This window comes from Chiloscyllium plagiosum, unplaced genomic scaffold, assembly GCF_037043375.1.
Source record: "Chiloscyllium plagiosum isolate Xiang-an unplaced genomic scaffold, Cpla_swu_hap1 HiC_scaffold_26, whole genome shotgun sequence".
Classification (NCBI taxonomy): Eukaryota; Metazoa; Chordata; class Chondrichthyes; order Orectolobiformes; family Hemiscylliidae; genus Chiloscyllium; species Chiloscyllium plagiosum.
In genome coordinates, this window is record NW_028270164.1 from 62,216,845 (window position 1) to 62,235,009 (window position 18,165).

The window sequence follows — 18,165 nt, forward strand, 5'->3', positions numbered from 1 at the left end:
CAAACGGCACAGAAAAACACAATCTGCTCATGTACTCGATGTTTTCACCTCTTTAAACTGACAGGATGTGTCCCATGAAGGGCGTTATTACGCTCAGAGGGAAGCTCACACCAAGGGGAAAAGTGTCACTGAAGTGAACTGACCAGGAGTGGTGTGTGAGTCTGTGTAAATAGTGAGCAGTAAAGGGTGAGCCATTAGCACCAACTCTGAGCTTTGTACCACCAGCTCTACACTCACTTCCTGCCTCATGCCTCGCGGTCGGCATTTTATGACACTCCCTCTCTCCAGTTCTCAACTTATTTCCGACCGATAGCAGGTGTCCGTTTAGGACCTGCCCCTTTTAGAAACAGTTTCCTGGGATATCGCCGTCACTCGATAGGATAGGCTTTTGCCCGAAACGTCGATTTCGCTACTCCTTGGATGCTGCCTGAACTGCTGTGCTCTTCCAGCGCCACTAATCCAGGGTAGGATTTACTGCCCATCCCTGATTACCCGACAGATCAGGGGGGTGAGTTACTTTCCTGAATCCTTGAACTCCTCAGCACGGAGCTCCAGCCATGAGGCTGCTCGGGAGGGGGTTCCAGGACTTTGATCCAGCGACAGTGAAGCTACATCGAGATCTTTCCAACTCAGAAAGCTGAGATGATAGGAGGGGGATTTGCGGAGGTAGTTTACCCGCGTATCTGCTGCCTTTGTCCTTCTAGATGAATGCAAACAATCACTGGGCTGACTCTGGCAGGATCAGCGGGTGTATTCTGTGCGGAACGAGGAATTCGTTTTCAATCGGATAATTCACAATTAGAGAAATAAATCTACATTACCAGACTGGGAGCTGTATCCAGGTCTGGACTATGCAAACTCGGATTCCTAAACAGGGACCCGCCCACCCACCCTCACCAGCCCAGTGACGCTGACAGGAAACCTTGCCAACTGACTTGTACACACGGTGGTGACTGTCCTTCACTCCATAACCACCTTCAGCAGCAATGTTTCTCTTTTCCTACTTCAGCTGAAAAACAAAAGACAACTGCACTCCAACTCTAGGAGAAGGAGGATCTATTTTCTGTTGGTGTAAAATGAATGAACGGTGACAGCAGAGAATGAGGGTGATCAGCTCGTGGAGTGTGTGTGCGCGTTTGCCACAGCATTCCCTGGTAAATCTGCAGTGTCTCCACATCACGTCGTTATTCCCACCAAACTGGGAATGAAGGTGGGAGAATAAAAGAGAACGAGAAGCAGGCGCGCTTGTGGAAAATCGGTAAGATATTCCAGGTAGAATTAACAGTGACTGCTGGACTGATACCAGGATCGACAAATCATAACAGGCTGCAACAGAAGGTGGAGCCGTGTGACCAGCAACACAACTGTGGCAAGAAGGGGGGCGAGTGCGAAGTTTCGACACAGCAAGCAGGCACCACTGGGATTCGAACCTAGGATCTCCTGTTTACTAGACAGGCACTTTAACCATCTAAGCCATGGTACCACAGCGGCCCGTGCTTGCTCGTGCACAGCTACAGTTCATTCACCACTTGAACACAAGAACTCGGCAACGTGCTTTCCGTCTCAATCTTGCTCAGTGAGAATTGTAAATAAGAGAGAGTTCACGACTCAACATTCTCCACGCAAACGGCACAGAAAAACACAATCTGCTCATGTACTCGATGTTTTCACCTCTTTAAACTGACAGGATGTGTCCCATGAAGGGCGTTATTACGCTCAGAGGGAAGCTCACACCAAGGGGAAAAGTGTCACTGAAGTGAACTGACCAGGAGTGGTGTGTGAGTCTGTGTAAATAGTGAGCAGTAAAGGGTGAGCCATTAGCACCAACTCTGAGCTTTGTACCACCAGCTCTACACTCACTTCCTGCCTCATGCCTCGCGGTCGGCATTTTATGACACTCCCTCTCTCCAGTTCTCAACTTATTTCCGACCGATAGCAGGTGTCCGTTTAGGACCTGCCCCTTTTAGAAACAGTTTCCTGGGATATCGCCGTCACTCGATAGGATAGGCTTTTGCCCGAAACGTCGATTTCGCTACTCCTTGGATGCTGCCTGAACTGCTGTGCTCTTCCAGCGCCACTAATCCAGGGTAGGATTTACTGCCCATCCCTGATTACCCGACAGATCAGGGGGGTGAGTTACTTTCCTGAATCCTTGAACTCCTCAGCACGGAGCTCCAGCCATGAGGCTGCTCGGGAGGGGGTTCCAGGACTTTGATCCAGCGACAGTGAAGCTACATCGAGATCTTTCCAACTCAGAAAGCTGAGATGATAGGAGGGGGATTTTCGGAGGTAGTTTACCCGCGTATCTGCTGCCTTTGTCCTTCTAGATGAATGCAAACAATCACTGGGCTGACTCTGGCAGGATCAGCGGGTGTATTCTGTGCGGAACGAGGAATTCGTTTTCAATCGGATAATTCACAATTAGAGAAATAAATCTTCATTACCAGACTGGGAGCTGTATCCAGGTCTGGACTATGCAAACTCGGATTCCTAAACAGGGACCCGCCCACCCACCCTCACCAGCCCAGTGACGCTGACAGGAAACCTTGCCAACTGACTTGTACACACGGTGGTGACTGTCCTTCACTCCATAACCACCTTCAGCAGCAATGTTTCTCTTTTCCTACTTCAGCTGAAAAACAAAAGACAACTGCACTCCAACTCTAGGAGAAGGAGGATCTATTTTCTGTTGGTGTAAAATGAATGAACGGTGACAGCAGAGAATGAGGGTGATCAGCTCGTGGAGTGTGTGCGCGCGTTTGCCACAGCATTCCCTGGTAAATCTGCAGTGTCTCCACATCACGTCGTTATTCCCACCAAACTGGGAATGAAGGTGGGAGAATAAAAGAGAACGAGAAGCAGGCGCGCTTGTGGAAAATCGGTAAGATATTCCAGGTAGAATTAACAGTGACTGCTGGACTGATACCAGGATCGACAAATCATAACAGGCTGCAACAGAAGGTGGAGCCGTGTGACCAGCAACACAACTGTGGCAAGAAGGGGGGCGAGTGCGAAGTTTCGACACAGCAAGCAGGCACCACTGGGATTCGAACCCAGGATCTCCTGTTTACTAGACAGGCGCTTTAACCATCTAAGCCATGGCGCCACAGCGGCCAATGCGCCCTCGTGCACAGCTACAGTTCATTCACCACTTGAACACAAGAACTCGGCAACGTGCTTTCCGTCTCAATCTTGCTCAGTGAGAATTGTAAATAAGAGAGAGTTCACGACTCAACATTCTCCACGCAAACGGCACAGAAAAACACAATCTGCTCATGTACTCGATGTTTTCACCTCTTTAAACTGACAGGATGTGTCCCATGAAGGGCGTTATTACGCTCAGAGGGAAGCTCACACCAAGGGGAAAAGTGTCACTGAAGTGAACTGACCAGGAGTGGTGTGTGAGTCTGTGTAAATAGTGAGCAGTAAAGGGTGAGCCATTAGCACCAACTCTGAGCTTTGTACCACCAGCTCTACACTCACTTCCTGCCTCATGCCTCGCGGTCGGCATTTTATGACACTCCCTCTCTCCAGTTCTCAACTTATTTCCGACTGATAGCAGGTGTCCGTTTAGGACCTGCCCCTTTTAGAAACAGTTTCCTGGGATATCGCCGTCACTCGATAGGATAGGCTTTTGCCCGAAACGTCGATTTCGCTACTCCTTGGATGCTGCCTGAACTGCTGTGCTCTTCCAGCGCCACTAATCCAGGGTAGGATTTACTGCCCATCCCTGATTACCCGACAGATCAGGGGGGTGAGTTACTTTCCTGAATCCTTGAACTCCTCAGCACGGAGCTCCAGCCATGAGGCTGCTCGGGAGGGGGTTCCAGGACTTTGATCCAGCGACAGTGAAGCTACATCGAGATCTTTCCAACTCAGAAAGCTGAGATGATAGGAGGGGGATTTGCGGAGGTAGTTTACCCGCGTATCTGCTGCCTTTGTCCTTCTAGATGAATGCAAACAATCACTGGGCTGACTCTGGCAGGATCAGCGGGTGTATTCTGTGCGGAACGAGGAATTCGTTTTCAATCGGATAATTCACAATTAGAGAAATAAATCTTCATTACCAGACTGGGAGCTGTATCCAGGTCTGGACTATGCAAACTCGGATTCCTAAACAGGGACCCGCCCACCCACCCTCACCAGCCCAGTGACGCTGACAGGAAACCTTGCCAACTGACTTGTACACACGGTGGTGACTGTCCTTCACTCCATAACCACCTTCAGCAGCAATGTTTCTCTTTTCCTACTTCAGCTGAAAAACAAAAGACAACTGCACTCCAACTCTAGGAGAAGGAGGATCTATTTTCTGTTGGTGTAAAATGAATGAACGGTGACAGCAGAGAATGAGGGTGATCAGCTCGTGGAGTGTGTGTGCGCGTTTGCCACAGCATTCCCTGGTAAATCTGCAGTGTCTCCACATCACGTCGTTATTCCCACCAAACTGGGAATGAAGGTGGGAGAATAAAAGAGAACGAGAAGCAGGCGCGCTTGTGGAAAATCGGTAAGATATTCCAGGTAGAATTAACAGTGACTGCTGGACTGATACCAGGATCGACAAATCATAACAGGCTGCAACAGAAGGTGGAGCCGTGTGACCAGCAACACAACTGTGGCAAGAAGGGGGGCGAGTGCGAAGTTTCGACACAGCAAGCAGGCACCACTGGGATTCGAACCCAGGATCTCCTGTTTACTAGACAGGCGCTTTAACCATCTAAGCCATGGTACCACAGCGGCCCGTGCGCGCTCGTGCACAGCTACAGTTCATTCACCACTTGAACACAAGAACTCGGCAACGTGCTTTCCGTCTCAATCTTGCTCAGTGAGAATTGTAAATAAGAGAGAGTTCACGACTCAACATTCTCCACGCAAACGGCACAGAAAAACACAATCTGCTCATGTACTCGATGTTTTCACCTCTTTAAACTGACAGGATGTGTCCCATGAAGGGCGTTATTACGCTCAGAGGGAAGCTCACACCAAGGGGAAAAGTGTCACTGAAGTGAACTGACCAGGAGTGGTGTGTGAGTCTGTGTAAATAGTGAGCAGTAAAGGGTGAGCCATTAGCACCAACTCTGAGCTTTGTACCACCAGCTCTACACTCACTTCCTGCCTCATGCCTCGCGGTCGGCATTTTATGACACTCCCTCTCTCCAGTTCTCAACTTATTTCCGACCGATAGCAGGTGTCCGTTTAGGACCTGCCCCTTTTAGAAACAGTTTCCTGGGATATCGCCGTCACTCGATAGGATAGGCTTTTGACCGAAACGTCGATTTCGCTACTCCTTGGATGCTGCCTGAACTGCTGTGCTCTTCCAGCGCCACTAATCCAGGGTAGGATTTACTGCCCATCCCTGATTACCCGACAGATCAGGGGGGTGAGTTACTTTCCTGAATCCTTGAACTCCTCAGCACGGAGCTCCAGCCATGAGGCTGCTCGGGAGGGGGTTCCAGGACTTTGATCCAGCGACAGTGAAGCTACATCGAGATCTTTCCAACTCAGAAAGCTGAGATGATAGGAGGGGGATTTTCGGAGGTAGTTTACCCGCGTATCTGCTGCCTTTGTCCTTCTAGATGAATGCAAACAATCACTGGGCTGACTCTGGCAGGATCAGCGGGTGTATTCTGTGCGGAACGAGGAATTCGTTTTCAATCGGATAATTCACAATTAGAGAAATAAATCTTCATTACCAGACTGGGAGCTGTATCCAGGTCTGGACTATGCAAACTCGGATTCCTAAACAGGGACCCGCCCACCCACCCTCACCAGCCCAGTGACGCTGACAGGAAACCTTGCCAACTGACTTGTACACACGGTGGTGACTGTCCTTCACTCCATAACCACCTTCAGCAGCAATGTTTCTCTTTTCCTACTTCAGCTGAAAAACAAAAGACAACTGCACTCCAACTCTAGGAGAAGGAGGATCTATTTTCTGTTGGTGTAAAATGAATGAACGGTGACAGCAGAGAATGAGGGTGATCAGCTCGTGGAGTGTGTGTGCGCGTTTGCCACAGCATTCCCTGGTAAATCTGCAGTGTCTCCACATCACGTCGTTATTCCCACCAAACTGGGAATGAAGGTGGGAGAATAAAAGAGAACGAGAAGCAGGCGCGCTTGTGGAAAATCGGTAAGATATTCCAGGTAGAATTAACAGTGACTGCTGGACTGATACCAGGATCGACAAATCATAACAGGCTGCAACAGAAGGTGGAGCCGTGTGACCAGCAACACAACTGTGGCAAGAAGGGGGGCGAGTGCGAAGTTTCGACACAGCAAGCAGGCACCACTGGGATTCGAACCCAGGATCTCCTGTTTACTAGACAGGCGCTTTAACCATCTAAGCCATGGTACCACAGCGGCCCGTGCGCGCTCGTGCACAGCTACAGTTCATTCACCACTTGAACACAAGAACTCGGCAACGTGCTTTCCGTCTCAATCTTGCTCAGTGAGAATTGTAAATAAGAGAGAGTTCACGACTCAACATTCTCCACGCAAACGGCACAGAAAAACACAATCTGCTCATGTACTCGATGTTTTCACCTCTTTAAACTGACAGGATGTGTCCCATGAAGGGCGTTATTACGCTCAGAGGGAAGCTCACACCAAGGGGAAAAGTGTCACTGAAGTGAACTGACCAGGAGTGGTGTGTGAGTCTGTGTAAATAGTGAGCAGTAAAGGGTGAGCCATTAGCACCAACTCTGAGCTTTGTACCACCAGCTCTACACTCACTTCCTGCCTCATGCCTCGCGGTCGGCATTTTATGACACTCCCTCTCTCCAGTTCTCAACTTATTTCCGACCGATAGCAGGTGTCCGTTTAGGACCTGCCCCTTTTAGAAACAGTTTCCTGGGATATCGCCGTCACTCGATAGGATAGGCTTTTGACCGAAACGTCGATTTCGCTACTCCTTGGATGCTGCCTGAACTGCTGTGCTCTTCCAGCGCCACTAATCCAGGGTAGGATTTACTGCCCATCCCTGATTACCCGACAGATCAGGGGGGTGAGTTACTTTCCTGAATCCTTGAACTCCTCAGCACGGAGCTCCAGCCATGAGGCTGCTCGGGAGGGGGTTCCAGGACTTTGATCCAGCGACAGTGAAGCTACATCGAGATCTTTCCAACTCAGAAAGCTGAGATGATAGGAGGGGGATTTTCGGAGGTAGTTTACCCGCGTATCTGCTGCCTTTGTCCTTCTAGATGAATGCAAACAATCACTGGGCTGACTCTGGCAGGATCAGCGGGTGTATTCTGTGCGGAACGAGGAATTCGTTTTCAATCGGATAATTCACAATTAGAGAAATAAATCTTCATTACCAGACTGGGAGCTGTATCCAGGTCTGGACTATGCAAACTCGGATTCCTAAACAGGGACCCGCCCACCCACCCTCACCAGCCCAGTGACGCTGACAGGAAACCTTGCCAACTGACTTGTACACACGGTGGTGACTGTCCTTCACTCCATAACCACCTTCAGCAGCAATGTTTCTCTTTTCCTACTTCAGCTGAAAAACAAAAGACAACTGCACTCCAACTCTAGGAGAAGGAGGATCTATTTTCTGTTGGTGTAAAATGAATGAACGGTGACAGCAGAGAATGAGGGTGATCAGCTCGTGGAGTGTGTGCGCGCGTTTGCCACAGCATTCCCTGGTAAATCTGCAGTGTCTCCACATCACGTCGTTATTCCCACCAAACTGGGAATGAAGGTGGGAGAATAAAAGAGAACGAGAAGCAGGCGCGCTTGTGGAAAATCGGTAAGATATTCCAGGAAGAATTAACAGTGACTGCTGGACTGATACCAGGATCGACAAATCATAACAGGCTGCAACAGAAGGTGGAGCCGTGTGACCAGCAACACAACTGTGGCAAGAAGGGGGGCGAGTGCTAAGTTTCAACACAGCAAGCAGGCACCACTGGGATTCGAACCCAGGATCTGTTGTTTACTAGACAGGCGCTTTAACCATCTAAACCATGGCGCCACAGCGGCCAATGCGCCCTCGTGCACAGCTACAGTTCATTCACCACTTGAACACAAGAACTCGGCAACGTGCTTTCCGTCTCAATCTTGCTCAGTGAGAATTGTAAATAAGAGAGAGTTCACGACTCAACATTCTCCACGCAAACGGCACAGAAAAACACAATCTGCTCATGTACTCGATGTTTTCACCTCTTTAAACTGACAGGATGTGTCCCATGAAGGGCGTTATTACGCTCAGAGGGAAGCTCACACCAAGGGGAAAAGTGTCACTGAAGTGAACTGACCAGGAGTGGTGTGTGAGTCTGTGAGCAGTAAAGGGTGAGCCATTAGCACCAACTCTGAGCTTTGTACCACCAGCTCTACACTCACTTCCTGCCTCATGCCTCGCGGTCGGCATTTTATGACACTCCCTCTCTCCAGTTCTCAACTTATTTCCGACCGATAGCAGGTGTCCGTTTAGGACCTGCCCCTTTTAGAAACAGTTTCCTGGGATATCGCCGTCACTCGATAGGATAGGCTTTTGCCCGAAACGTCGATTTCGCTACTCCTTGGATGCTGCCTGAACTGCTGTGCTCTTCCAGCGCCACTAATCCAGGGTAGGATTTACTGCCCATCCCTGATTACCCGACAGATCAGGGGGGTGAGTTACTTTCCTGAATCCTTGAACTCCTCAGCACGGAGCTCCAGCCATGAGGCTGCTCGGGAGGGGGTTCCAGGACTTTGATCCAGCGACAGTGAAGCTACATCGAGATCTTTCCAACTCAGAAAGCTGAGATGATAGGAGGGGGATTTGCGGAGGTAGTTTACCCGCGTATCTGCTGCCTTTGTCCTTCTAGATGAATGCAAACAATCACTGGGCTGACTCTGGCAGGATCAGCGGGTGTATTCTGTGCGGAACGAGGAATTCGTTTTCAATCGGATAATTCACAATTAGAGAAATAAATCTTCATTACCAGACTGGGAGCTGTATCCAGGTCTGGACTATGCAAACTCGGATTCCTAAACAGGGACCCGCCCACCCACCCTCACCAGCCCAGTGACGCTGACAGGAAACCTTGCCAACTGACTTGTACACACGGTGGTGACTGTCCTTCACTCCATAACCACCTTCAGCAGCAATGTTTCTCTTTTCCTACTTCAGCTGAAAAACAAAAGACAACTGCACTCCAACTCTAGGAGAAGGAGGATCTATTTTCTGTTGGTGTAAAATGAATGAACGGTGACAGCAGAGAATGAGGGTGATCAGCTCGTGGAGTGTGTGTGCGCGTTTGCCACAGCATTCCCTGGTAAATCTGCAGTGTCTCCACATCACGTCGTTATTCCCACCAAACTGGGAATGAAGGTGGGAGAATAAAAGAGAACGAGAAGCAGGCGCGCTTGTGGAAAATCGGTAAGATATTCCAGGTAGAATTAACAGTGACTGCTGGACTGATACCAGGATCGACAAATCATAACAGGCTGCAACAGAAGGTGGAGCCGTGTGACCAGCAACACAACTGTGGCAAGAAGGGGGGCGAGTGCGAAGTTTCGACACAGCAAGCAGGCACCACTGGGATTCGAACCCAGGATCTCCTGTTTACTAGACAGGCGCTTTAACCATCTAAGCCATGGTACCACAGCGGCCCGTGCGCGCTCGTGCACAGCTACAGTTCATTCACCACTTGAACACAAGAACTCGGCAACGTGCTTTCCGTCTCAATCTTGCTCAGTGAGAATTGTAAATAAGAGAGAGTTCACGACTCAACATTCTCCACGCAAACGGCACAGAAAAACACAATCTGCTCATGTACTCGATGTTTTCACCTCTTTAAACTGACAGGATGTGTCCCATGAAGGGCGTTATTACGCTCAGAGGGAAGCTCACACCAAGGGGAAAAGTGTCACTGAAGTGAACTGACCAGGAGTGGTGTGTGAGTCTGTGTAAATAGTGAGCAGTAAAGGGTGAGCCATTAGCACCAACTCTGAGCTTTGTACCACCAGCTCTACACTCACTTCCTGCCTCATGCCTCGCGGTCGGCATTTTATGACACTCCCTCTCTCCAGTTCTCAACTTATTTCCGACCGATAGCAGGTGTCCGTTTAGGACCTGCCCCTTTTAGAAACAGTTTCCTGGGATATCGCCGTCACTCGATAGGATAGGCTTTTGCCCGAAACGTCGATTTCGCTACTCCTTGGATGCTGCCTGAACTGCTGTGCTCTTCCAGCGCCACTAATCCAGGGTAGGATTTACTGCCCATCCCTGATTACCCGACAGATCAGGGGGGTGAGTTACTTTCCTGAATCCTTGAACTCCTCAGCACGGAGCTCCAGCCATGAGGCTGCTCGGGAGGGGGTTCCAGGACTTTGATCCAGCGACAGTGAAGCTACATCGAGATCTTTCCAACTCAGAAAGCTGAGATGATAGGAGGGGGATTTGCGGAGGTAGTTTACCCGCGTATCTGCTGCCTTTGTCCTTCTAGATGAATGCAAACAATCACTGGGCTGACTCTGGCAGGATCAGCGGGTGTATTCTGTGCGGAACGAGGAATTCGTTTTCAATCGGATAATTCACAATTAGAGAAATAAATCTTCATTACCAGACTGGGAGCTGTATCCAGGTCTGGACTATGCAAACTCGGATTCCTAAACAGGGACCCGCCCACCCACCCTCACCAGCCCAGTGACGCTGACAGGAAACCTTGCCAACTGACTTGTACACACGGTGGTGACTGTCCTTCACTCCATAACCACCTTCAGCAGCAATGTTTCTCTTTTCCTACTTCAGCTGAAAAACAAAAGACAACTGCACTCCAACTCTAGGAGAAGGAGGATCTATTTTCTGTTGGTGTAAAATGAATGAACGGTGACAGCAGAGAATGAGGGTGATCAGCTCGTGGAGTGTGTGCGCGCGTTTGCCACAGCATTCCCTGGTAAATCTGCAGTGTCTCCACATCACGTCGTTATTCCCACCAAACTGGGAATGAAGGTGGGAGAATAAAAGAGAACGAGAAGCAGGCGCGCTTGTGGAAAATCGGTAAGATATTCCAGGTAGAATTAACAGTGACTGCTGGACTGATACCAGGATCGACAAATCATAACAGGCTGCAACAGAAGGTGGAGCCGTGTGACCAGCAACACAACTGTGGCAAGAAGGGGGGCGAGTGCGAAGTTTCGACACAGCAAGCAGGCACCACTGGGATTCGAACCCAGGATCTCCTGTTTACTAGACAGGCGCTTTAACCATCTAAGCCATGGTACCACAGCGGCCCGTGCGCGCTCGTGCACAGCTACAGTTCATTCACCACTTGAACACAAGAACTCGGCAACGTGCTTTCCGTCTCAATCTTGCTCAGTGAGAATTGTAAATAAGAGAGAGTTCACGACTCAACATTCTCCACGCAAACGGCACAGAAAAACACAATCTGCTCATGTACTCGATGTTTTCACCTCTTTAAACTGACAGGATGTGTCCCATGAAGGGCGTTATTACGCTCAGAGGGAAGCTCACACCAAGGGGAAAAGTGTCACTGAAGTGAACTGACCAGGAGTGGTGTGTGAGTCTGTGTAAATAGTGAGCAGTAAAGGGTGAGCCATTAGCACCAACTCTGAGCTTTGTACCACCAGCTCTACACTCACTTCCTGCCTCATGCCTCGCGGTCGGCATTTTATGACACTCCCTCTCTCCAGTTCTCAACTTATTTCCGACCGATAGCAGGTGTCCGTTTAGGACCTGCCCCTTTTAGAAACAGTTTCCTGGGATATCGCCGTCACTCGATAGGATAGGCTTTTGCCCGAAACGTCGATTTCGCTACTCCTTGGATGCTGCCTGAACTGCTGTGCTCTTCCAGCGCCACTAATCCAGGGTAGGATTTACTGCCCATCCCTGATTACCCGACAGATCAGGGGGGTGAGTTACTTTCCTGAATCCTTGAACTCCTCAGCACGGAGCTCCAGCCATGAGGCTGCTCGGGAGGGGGTTCCAGGACTTTGATCCAGCGACAGTGAAGCTACATCGAGATCTTTCCAACTCAGAAAGCTGAGATGATAGGAGGGGGATTTGCGGAGGTAGTTTACCCGCGTATCTGCTGCCTTTGTCCTTCTAGATGAATGCAAACAATCACTGGGCTGACTCTGGCAGGATCAGCGGGTGTATTCTGTGCGGAACGAGGAATTCGTTTTCAATCGGATAATTCACAATTAGAGAAATAAATCTTCATTACCAGACTGGGAGCTGTATCCAGGTCTGGACTATGCAAACTCGGATTCCTAAACAGGGACCCGCCCACCCACCCTCACCAGCCCAGTGACGCTGACAGGAAACCTTGCCAACTGACTTGTACACACGGTGGTGACTGTCCTTCACTCCATAACCACCTTCAGCAGCAATGTTTCTCTTTTCCTACTTCAGCTGAAAAACAAAAGACAACTGCACTCCAACTCTAGGAGAAGGAGGATCTATTTTCTGTTGGTGTAAAATGAATGAACGGTGACAGCAGAGAATGAGGGTGATCAGCTCGTGGAGTGTGTGCGCGCGTTTGCCACAGCATTCCCTGGTAAATCTGCAGTGTCTCCACATCACGTCGTTATTCCCACCAAACTGGGAATGAAGGTGGGAGAATAAAAGAGAACGAGAAGCAGGCGCGCTTGTGGAAAATCGGTAAGATATTCCAGGTAGAATTAACAGTGACTGCTGGACTGATACCAGGATCGACAAATCATAACAGGCTGCAACAGAAGGTGGAGCCGTGTGACCAGCAACACAACTGTGGCAAGAAGGGGGGCGAGTGCGAAGTTTCGACACAGCAAGCAGGCACCACTGGGATTCGAACCCAGGATCTCCTGTTTACTAGACAGGCGCTTTAACCATCTAAGCCATGGCGCCACAGCGGCCAATGCGCCCTCGTGCACAGCTACAGTTCATTCACCACTTGAACACAAGAACTCGGCAACGTGCTTTCCGTCTCAATCTTGCTCAGTGAGAATTGTAAATAAGAGAGAGTTCACGACTCAACATTCTCCACGCAAACGGCACAGAAAAACACAATCTGCTCATGTACTCGATGTTTTCACCTCTTTAAACTGACAGGATGTGTCCCATGAAGGGCGTTATTACGCTCAGAGGGAAGCTCACACCAAGGGGAAAAGTGTCACTGAAGTGAACTGACCAGGAGTGGTGTGTGAGTCTGTGTAAATAGTGAGCAGTAAAGGGTGAGCCATTAGCACCAACTCTGAGCTTTGTACCACCAGCTCTACACTCACTTCCTGCCTCATGCCTCGCGGTCGGCATTTTATGACACTCCCTCTCTCCAGTTCTCAACTTATTTCCGACCGATAGCAGGTGTCCGTTTAGGACCTGCCCCTTTTAGAAACAGTTTCCTGGGATATCGCCGTCACTCGATAGGATAGGCTTTTGCCCGAAACGTCGATTTCGCTACTCCTTGGATGCTGCCTGAACTGCTGTGCTCTTCCAGCGCCACTAATCCAGGGTAGGATTTACTGCCCATCCCTGATTACCCGACAGATCAGGGGGGTGAGTTACTTTCCTGAATCCTTGAACTCCTCAGCACGGAGCTCCAGCCATGAGGCTGCTCGGGAGGGGGTTCCAGGACTTTGATCCAGCGACAGTGAAGCTACATCGAGATCTTTCCAACTCAGAAAGCTGAGATGATAGGAGGGGGATTTGCGGAGGTAGTTTACCCGCGTATCTGCTGCCTTTGTCCTTCTAGATGAATGCAAACAATCACTGGGCTGACTCTGGCAGGATCAGCGGGTGTATTCTGTGCGGAACGAGGAATTCGTTTTCAATCGGATAATTCACAATTAGAGAAATAAATCTTCATTACCAGACTGGGAGCTGTATCCAGGTCTGGACTATGCAAACTCGGATTCCTAAACAGGGACCCGCCCACCCACCCTCACCAGCCCAGTGACGCTGACAGGAAACCTTGCCAACTGACTTGTACACACGGTGGTGACTGTCCTTCACTCCATAACCACCTTCAGCAGCAATGTTTCTCTTTTCCTACTTCAGCTGAAAAACAAAAGACAACTGCACTCCAACTCTAGGAGAAGGAGGATCTATTTTCTGTTGGTGTAAAATGAATGAACGGTGACAGCAGAGAATGAGGGTGATCAGCTCGTGGAGTGTGTGCGCGCGTTTGCCACAGCATTCCCTGGTAAATCTGCAGTGTCTCCACACCACGTCGTTATTCCCACCAAACTGGGAATGAAGGTGGGAGAATAAAAGAGAACGAGAAGCAGGCGCGCTTGTGGAAAATCGGTAAGATATTCCAGGTAGAATTAACAGTGACTGCTGGACTGATACCAGGATCGACAAATCATAACAGGCTGCAACAGAAGGTGGAGCCGTGTGACCAGCAACACAACTGTGGCAAGAAGGGGGGCGAGTGCGAAGTTTCGACACAGCCAGCAGGCACCACTGGGATTCGAACCCAGGTTCTTCTATTTACTAGACAGGCGCTTTAACCATCTAAGCCATGACGCCACAGCGGCCAACGCGCGCTCGCGCACAGCTACAGTGCATTCACCACTTGAACACAAGAACTCGGCAACGTGCTTTCCGTCTCAATCTTGCTCAGTGAGAATTGTAAATAAGAGAGAGTTCACGACTCAACATTCTCCACGCAAACGGCACAGAAAAACACAATCTGCTCATGTACTCGATGTTTTCACCTCTTTAAACTGACAGGATGTGTCCCATGAAGGGCGTTATTACGCTCAGAGGGAAGCTCACACCAAGGGGAAAAGTGTCACTGAAGTGAACTGACCAGGAGTGGTGTGTGAGTCTGTGTAAATAGTGAGCAGTAAAGGGTGAGCCATTAGCACCAACTCTGAGCTTTGTACCACCAGCTCTACACTCACTTCCTGCCTCATGCCTCGCGGTCGGCATTTTATGACACTCCCTCTCTCCAGTTCTCAACTTATTTCCGACCGATAGCAGGTGTCCGTTTAGGACCTGCCCCTTTTAGAAACAGTTTCCTGGGATATCGCCGTCACTCGATAGGATAGGCTTTTGCCCGAAACGTCGATTTCGCTACTCCTTGGATGCTGCCTGAACTGCTGTGCTCTTCCAGCGCCACTAATCCAGGGTAGGATTTACTGCCCATCCCTGATTACCCGACAGATCAGGGGGGTGAGTTACTTTCCTGAATCCTTGAACTCCTCAGCACGGAGCTCCAGCCATGAGGCTGCTCGGGAGGGGGTTCCAGGACTTTGATCCAGCGACAGTGAAGCTACATCGAGATCTTTCCAACTCAGAAAGCTGAGATGATAGGAGGGGGATTTGCGGAGGTAGTTTACCCGCGTATCTGCTGCCTTTGTCCTTCTAGATGAATGCAAACAATCACTGGGCTGACTCTGGCAGGATCAGCGGGTGTATTCTGTGCGGAACGAGGAATTCGTTTTCAATCGGATAATTCACAATTAGAGAAATAAATCTTCATTACCAGACTGGGAGCTGTATCCAGGTCTGGACTATGCAAACTCGGATTCCTAAACAGGGACCCGCCCACCCACCCTCACCAGCCCAGTGACGCTGACAGGAAACCTTGCCAACTGACTTGTACACACGGTGGTGACTGTCCTTCACTCCATAACCACCTTCAGCAGCAATGTTTCTCTTTTCCTACTTCAGCTGAAAAACAAAAGACAACTGCACTCCAACTCTAGGAGAAGGAGGATCTATTTTCTGTTGGTGTAAAATGAATGAACGGTGACAGCAGAGAATGAGGGTGATCAGCTCGTGGAGTGTGTGCGCGCGTTTGCCACAGCATTCCCTGGTAAATCTGCAGTGTCTCCACACCACGTCGTTATTCCCACCAAACTGGGAATGAAGGTGGGAGAATAAAAGAGAACGAGAAGCAGGCGCGCTTGTGGAAAATCGGTAAGATATTCCAGGTAGAATTAACAGTGACTGCTGGACTGATACCAGGATCGACAAATCATAACAGGCTGCAACAGAAGGTGGAGCCGTGTGACCAGCAACACAACTGTGGCAAGAAGGGGGGCGAGTGCGAAGTTTCGACACAGCCAGCAGGCACCACTGGGATTCGAACCCAGGTTCTTCTATTTACTAGACAGGCGCTTTAACCATCTAAGCCATGACGCCACAGCGGCCAACGCGCGCTCGTGCACAGCTACAGTTCATTCACCACTTGAACACAAGAACTCGGCAACGTGCTTTCCGTCTCAATCTTGCTCAGTGAGAATTGTAAATAAGAGAGAGTTCACGACTCAACATTCTCCACGCAAACGGCACAGAAAAACACAATCTGCTCATGTACTCGATGTTTTCACCTCTTTAAACTGACAGGATGTGTCCCATGAAGGGCGTTATTACGCTCAGAGGGAAGCTCACACCAAGGGGAAAAGTGTCACTGAAGTGAACTGACCAGGAGTGGTGTGTGAGTCTGTGTAAATAGTGAGCAGTAAAGGGTGAGCCATTAGCACCAACTCTGAGCTTTGTACCACCAGCTCTACACTCACTTCCTGCCTCATGCCTCGCGGTCGGCATTTTATGACACTCCCTCTCTCCAGTTCTCAACTTATTTCCGACCGATAGCAGGTGTCCGTTTAGGACCTGCCCCTTTTAGAAACAGTTTCCTGGGATATCGCCGTCACTCGATAGGATAGGCTTTTGCCCGAAACGTCGATTTCGCTACTCCTTGGATGCTGCCTGAACTGCTGTGCTCTTCCAGCGCCACTAATCCAGGGTAGGATTTACTGCCCATCCCTGATTACCCGACAGATCAGGGGGGTGAGTTACTTTCCTGAATCCTTGAACTCCTCAGCACGGAGCTCCAGCCATGAGGCTGCTCGGGAGGGGGTTCCAGGACTTTGATCCAGCGACAGTGAAGCTACATCGAGATCTTTCCAACTCAGAAAGCTGAGATGATAGGAGGGGGATTTGCGGAGGTAGTTTACCCGCGTATCTGCTGCCTTTGTCCTTCTAGATGAATGCAAACAATCACTGGGCTGACTCTGGCAGGATCAGCGGGTGTATTCTGTGCGGAACGAGGAATTCGTTTTCAATCGGATAATTCACAATTAGAGAAATAAATCTTCATTACCAGACTGGGAGCTGTATCCAGGTCTGGACTATGCAAACTCGGATTCCTAAACAGGGACCCGCCCACCCACCCTCACCAGCCCAGTGACGCTGACAGGAAACCTTGCCAACTGACTTGTACACACGGTGGTGACTGTCCTTCACTCCATAACCACCTTCAGCAGCAATGTTTCTCTTTTCCTACTTCAGCTGAAAAACAAAAGACAACTGCACTCCAACTCTAGGAGAAGGAGGATCTATTTTCTGTTGGTGTAAAATGAATGAACGGTGACAGCAGAGAATGAGGGTGATCAGCTCGTGGAGTGTGTGCGCGCGTTTGCCACAGCATTCCCTGGTAAATCTGCAGTGTCTCCACACCACGTCGTTATTCCCACCAAACTGGGAATGAAGGTGGGAGAATAAAAGAGAACGAGAAGCAGGCGCGCTTGTGGAAAATCGGTAAGATATTCCAGGTAGAATTAACAGTGACTGCTGGACTGATACCAGGATCGACAAATCATAACAGGCTGCAACAGAAGGTGGAGCCGTGTGACCAGCAACACAACTGTGGCAAGAAGGGGGGCGAGTGCGAAGTTTCGACACAGCAAGCAGGCACCACTGGGATTCGAACCCAGGATCTCCTGTTTACTAGACAGGCGCTTTAACCATCTAAGCCATGACGCCACAGCGGCCAACGCGCGCTCGTGCACAGCTACAGTTCATTCACCACTTGAACACAAGAACTCGGCAACGTGCTTTCCGTCTCAATCTTGCTCAGTGAGAATTGTAAATAAGAGAGAGTTCACGACTCAACATTCTCCACGCAAACGGCACAGAAAAACACAATCTGCTCATGTACTCGATGTTTTCACCTCTTTAAACTGACAGGATGTGTCCCATGAAAGGCGTTATTTCGCTCAGAGGGAAGCTCACACCAAGGGGAAAAGTGTCACTGAAGTGAACTGACCAGGAGTGGTGTGTGAGTCTGTGTAAATAGTGAGCAGTAAAGGGTGAGCCATTAGCACCAACTCTGAGCTTTGTACCACCAGCTCTACACTCACTTCCTGCCTCATGCCTCGCGGTCGGCATTTTATGACACTCCCTCTCTCCAGTTCTCAACTTATTTCCGACCGATAGCAGGTGTC

The 18,165-nt window shown here is 49.7% G+C and overlaps 10 non-coding genes across 10 annotated transcripts; all 10 read right to left on the bottom strand.

Moving 5' to 3' along the window:
- Window positions 1-1,409: 1,409 nt before the first annotated feature.
- trnat-agu (transfer RNA threonine (anticodon AGU)) lies at window positions 1,410-1,483 on the bottom strand. Its single transcript has one exon. It is a non-coding gene; the product is annotated as a tRNA-Thr (tRNA).
- Window positions 1,484-3,032: 1,549 nt separating this feature from the next.
- On the bottom strand, window positions 3,033-3,106 carry trnat-agu (transfer RNA threonine (anticodon AGU)). The gene has a single exon. It is a non-coding gene; the product is annotated as a tRNA-Thr (tRNA).
- Window positions 3,107-4,655: 1,549 nt separating this feature from the next.
- On the bottom strand, window positions 4,656-4,729 carry trnat-agu (transfer RNA threonine (anticodon AGU)). The gene has a single exon. It is a non-coding gene; the product is annotated as a tRNA-Thr (tRNA).
- A 1,549-nt stretch (window positions 4,730-6,278) lies between these two features.
- On the bottom strand, window positions 6,279-6,352 carry trnat-agu (transfer RNA threonine (anticodon AGU)). The gene has a single exon. It is a non-coding gene; the product is annotated as a tRNA-Thr (tRNA).
- A 3,163-nt stretch (window positions 6,353-9,515) lies between these two features.
- On the bottom strand, window positions 9,516-9,589 carry trnat-agu (transfer RNA threonine (anticodon AGU)). The gene has a single exon. It is a non-coding gene; the product is annotated as a tRNA-Thr (tRNA).
- Window positions 9,590-11,138: 1,549 nt separating this feature from the next.
- Window positions 11,139-11,212, bottom strand: trnat-agu (transfer RNA threonine (anticodon AGU)). The gene has a single exon. It is a non-coding gene; the product is annotated as a tRNA-Thr (tRNA).
- A 1,549-nt stretch (window positions 11,213-12,761) lies between these two features.
- Window positions 12,762-12,835, bottom strand: trnat-agu (transfer RNA threonine (anticodon AGU)). The gene has a single exon. It is a non-coding gene; the product is annotated as a tRNA-Thr (tRNA).
- Window positions 12,836-14,384: 1,549 nt separating this feature from the next.
- On the bottom strand, window positions 14,385-14,458 carry trnat-agu (transfer RNA threonine (anticodon AGU)). The gene has a single exon. It is a non-coding gene; the product is annotated as a tRNA-Thr (tRNA).
- A 1,549-nt stretch (window positions 14,459-16,007) lies between these two features.
- trnat-agu (transfer RNA threonine (anticodon AGU)) lies at window positions 16,008-16,081 on the bottom strand. Its single transcript has one exon. It is a non-coding gene; the product is annotated as a tRNA-Thr (tRNA).
- Window positions 16,082-17,630: 1,549 nt separating this feature from the next.
- Window positions 17,631-17,704, bottom strand: trnat-agu (transfer RNA threonine (anticodon AGU)). Its single transcript has one exon. It is a non-coding gene; the product is annotated as a tRNA-Thr (tRNA).
- Between the last annotated feature and the right edge of the window lie 461 nt (window positions 17,705-18,165).